This window comes from Brachyhypopomus gauderio, unplaced genomic scaffold (assembly GCF_052324685.1).
Source record: "Brachyhypopomus gauderio isolate BG-103 unplaced genomic scaffold, BGAUD_0.2 sc684, whole genome shotgun sequence".
NCBI classification, from domain to species: Eukaryota; Metazoa; Chordata; class Actinopteri; order Gymnotiformes; family Hypopomidae; genus Brachyhypopomus; species Brachyhypopomus gauderio.
In genome coordinates, this window is record NW_027507504.1 from 22,501 (window position 1) to 26,637 (window position 4,137).

Below are 4,137 nucleotides of genomic sequence, written 5' to 3' on the forward strand. Positions count from 1 at the left end.
CCACGCATCCTCCTGCCGGCCTGGTGAGGAAGGGGGAGACACGCACGCGGGCAGCCTGAATGGTTGCCCACCGGCAGCCGCGTGCGCGCTTCTTCCTCGGCCGTAGGAGTATTGCGGGGCCCCTGGAGGACCAGGATCGGGGTGATCGAGAGGCAGGGAGGCCGCAGCCTACGGGGAGACGAGCTCCACAGCGAAACCTAACACGGAGCGTGTGACCCCTCTCTCTAGCCGGGGAGCTAGAGGACCGGGACGCGTCTGAATTTAGGAAGACGGAGGTGACCAGGGCCACCTTCGAACCTCCAACCGCGGTCTTGCCCATTACAGGCACAGTCCGAATGATGGGAATAGCGACCCTCAGACAGGCGTAGCCCTGGGATGAACCCAGGGCCGCAATGTGCGTTCGAAGTGTCGATGATCAATGTGTCCTGCAATTCACATTAGTTCTCGCAGCTGGCTGCGTTCTTCATCGACGCACGAGCCGAGTGATCCACCGCTAAGAGTTGTACTCTTGGTTTTTTCGTGAGAGGCACCAAACATGATAAATGGTTTTTACCATTTTTCAAGTGACGGGCGCCCCGCCGTAGTGCCTGACCCGAGGGACAGGCACCCGAGCACGGGGTCTTTAAACCCGCAGCCCTCTGCGGGCCCCCTCCACACTCGGCACCCGCCCTGTCCGTCTCGGAGGACTGGGTGAGCACGCGTAGCAACGGGGTGTTGGAAAGGGGTGTGTGAATACTGAAGGACCCAGAGGACTACCTCGTCACCGCCCGCCATGCTCCCAGGAAGGGAGGAGCACTCGTAGCGCTGCCCGAGGTGAGCTTGGGAGCTACAGCACACAGTGAACCCCTCTCCTCACCCGCCGCCCGCCATGTCCACCCCTCCCTGCGGAGAGGAGCACGCGTAGCACCGGGGTGTGGAGGGTGTGAAGACTAAAGCCACCAGGGGGACCACCCAGTCAGCGTCCGCCATGTCTCCAGTACAGGAGAGCACTCGTAGCGCTGCCTGAGGCGGGGTTGATGAGCTAGAGTCCACACGTGGCCCTCCCCATCACCGCCCGCCATGCCTCCGGTAAGGGAGAGCACTCGTAGCGCTGTATGGGGTTGGTTCGAAGACTAGTAGGTACCCGTCACCCGACGAAAAATGGAAGGCAACGGCCACACACGCGCAACCGCTTTGACGACGTCTGAGCCCAGGAAGACAAAGGTGGCGTGAGCCTCCTGCGAACCTCCCAACGCGGGTCTGGTCCTTTACGGGCACAGTCCCGATTTATAGCAACAGACGTAGGGTGCGTGGTGGTGCCGTGAGCCTGAGGTCACCGAATGTGGAAAACCCCACGCACGCCGACAGAGAGAGAGGGCCTCGCGGCCCAGACTCACGCCATTGTGCGTGTGGAAACCGGCCGTAACCGTGTTTTTTAGCGCTTCGCACGAGCCAGAGAGTACCGAGGAGGTGCGCTCGAGATGGGGGGCTGTTTGGAGAGAACAGACCAGCTTGCGCCATCGCTGTTCAGGCGTTAAACATATGATGATCTCCAGTCCGGTACCGAAGCGCACAACCCTTTCCCCAGAGGCCCGAGGAGACGCACAGAGGCTGGGAGGAGGCGCGCCGGGCGGCGCTACCCGTTAATGATCCTTCCGCAGGTTCACCTACGGAAACCTTGTTACGACTTTTACTTCCTCTAGATGATCAAGTTTGATCGACTTCTCAGCACTACACCAAGGCCCACGAGGGGTCCCGGTGCGGCCGATCCGAGGACCTCACTAAACCATCCGATCGGTAGTAGCGACGGGCGGTGTGTACAAAGGGCAGGGACTTAATCAACGCGAGCTTGTGACTCACGCTTACTGGGAATTCCTCGTTCATGGGGAATAATTGCAATCCCCAGTCCCAATCACGATTGGGTTTCAGCGGATTACCCGCGCCTCTCGGCGAAGGGTAGGCACATGCTGAGCCAACCATTGTGGCGCGCGTGCAGCCCCGGACATCTAAGGGCATCACAGACCTGTTATTGCTCCATCTCGTGTGGCTGAACGCCACTTGTCCCTCTAAGAAGTTGATGCAGACCACGGAGGGCCGCATAACTAGTTAGCATGCCGGAGTCTCGTTCGTTATCGGAATTAACCAGACAAATCGCTCCACCAACTAAGAACGGCCATGCACCACCACCCACAGAATCGAGAAAGAGCCATCAATCTGTCAATCCTTTCCGTGTCCGGGCCGGGTGAGGTTTCCCGTGTTGAGTCAAATTAAGCCGCAGGCTCCACTCCTGGTGGTGCCCTTCCGTCAATTCCTTTAAGTTTCAGCTTTGCAACCATACTCCCCCCGGAACCCAAAGACTCGTGGTTTCCCGCACGCTGCCCGGCGGGTCATGGGAATAACGCCGCCGGATCGCGGGTTGGCATAGTTTACGGTCGGAACTACGACGGTATCTGATCGTCTTCGAACCTCCGACTTTCGTTCTTGATTAATGAAAACATTCTTGGCAAATGCTTTCGCTTTCGTCCGTCTTGCGCCGGTCCAAGAATTTCACCTCTAGCGGCGCAATACGAATGCCCCCGGCCGTCCCTCTTAATCATGGCCCTGGTTCCGGAAACCCACAAAATAGAACCGGAGTCCTATTCCATTATTCCTAGCTCAGGTATTCGGGCGAGTAGCGGCCCGCTTTGAACACTCTAATTTTTTCAAAGTAAACGCTCCGGACCCCGACCGGACACCCAGCCAAGGGCATCCGAGGGGCACCGGGAGGCAGGGTCTGGGACAGGCGGTGGCTCGCCTCGCGGCGGACCGTCAGCCCACTCCCGAAATCCAACTACGAGCTTTTTAACTGCAGCAACTTTAATATACGCTATTGGAGCTGGAATTACCGCGGCTGCTGGCACCAGACTTGCCCTCCAATGGGTCCTCACCCATGGGTTTAGGATACGCTCATTCCGATTACAGGGCCTCGAAAGAGACCTGTATCGTTATTTTTCGTCACTACCTCCCCGTGTCGGGAATGGGTAATTTGCGCGCCTGCTGCCTTCCTTGGATGTGGTAGCCGTTTCTCAGGCTCCCTCTCCGGAATCGAACCCTGATTCCCCGTTACCCGTGGTCACCATGGTAGGCGACTATAGTACCATCGAAAGTTGATAGGGCAGACATTCGAATGAGACGTCGCCGCCGCGGAGGGCGCGCGATCGGCCCGAGGTTATCTAGAGTCACCAAAGCGGCCGGGGGGCCCGCGCCCCGCCGGATGGGTTTTGGATCTGATAAATGCACGCATCCCCCAGAGGGGTCAGCGCTCGTTTGCATGTATTAGCTCTAGAATTACCACAGTTATCCGAGTAACGTGTGGAGCGATCAAAGGAACCATGACTGATTTAATGAGCCATTCGCAGTTTCACTGTACCGGCCGTGTGTACTTAGACCTGCATGGCTTAATCTTTGAGACAAGCATATGTTACTGGCAGGATCAACCAGGTAGCTGCACCGCGGTGGTGAAAGGGACACCAGCTAACGTCGCGGCCACCTCGGCGTGCTCCATCCCCCGGGCAGGGTCAGGGGCCCACCTCGGTACCGGACGCCCACCATCGGTGCAGCAGGGGTGCGCCGTCAGCGTGGGGGAGAGAGCCCTCGTCAGCTCCCAGCACGCGCGCGCGCTACTGTGGGACGTAACCGAGAAATGAGTGATTCCGTGACCAGGCGGGGTGAGGCCAAGCATGTGTTGAACTAACCCGATCCACTGCTGGCTCTCACCCGTACACCATGGACGCCGATAGCGGACACCTGTGTAGACAGACCGGCCTTCAACGCTTCCCTCAGACGGTTCCGGGTGAGGATCGTGTCTTTTCAGACCGAGGCCCCCCCATAGAGGCATGCCCGCTGGTTTGGGGAGGAACTACCCGGGCGGCACAGAAGGCTTCAACCCTAGGCCCAACCCAAGGCCTGTGTCTCGGTCATCATGATCATACCGAGGCTGCCGACCTCCCATCCTGAAGGAGCGCACACACCTCATGGGAGAGTTTTTGATAGGTATGTCATGTTGAGGCTGCCGTCCTCAATGAGCGCAGTCACCCCTTTTGTACAGCTTTCGTTGGTGAACGATCATACCCGAGAGGCTGCCGACCTACCCGTCCTGAAGGAGCGCATCCACCTCTC

At 58.7% G+C, this 4,137-nt stretch overlaps 2 non-coding genes across 2 annotated transcripts; both read right to left on the reverse strand.

Annotated features, from left to right (window-relative positions):
• Window positions 1-348: 348 nt before the first annotated feature.
• LOC143507347 (5.8S ribosomal RNA) lies at window positions 349-502 on the reverse strand. The gene has a single exon (XR_013128696.1). It is a non-coding gene; the product is annotated as a 5.8S ribosomal RNA (ribosomal RNA).
• Window positions 503-1,623: 1,121 nt separating this feature from the next.
• Window positions 1,624-3,462, reverse strand: LOC143507348 (18S ribosomal RNA). Its single transcript, XR_013128697.1, has one exon. It is a non-coding gene; the product is annotated as an 18S ribosomal RNA (ribosomal RNA).
• Between the last annotated feature and the right edge of the window lie 675 nt (window positions 3,463-4,137).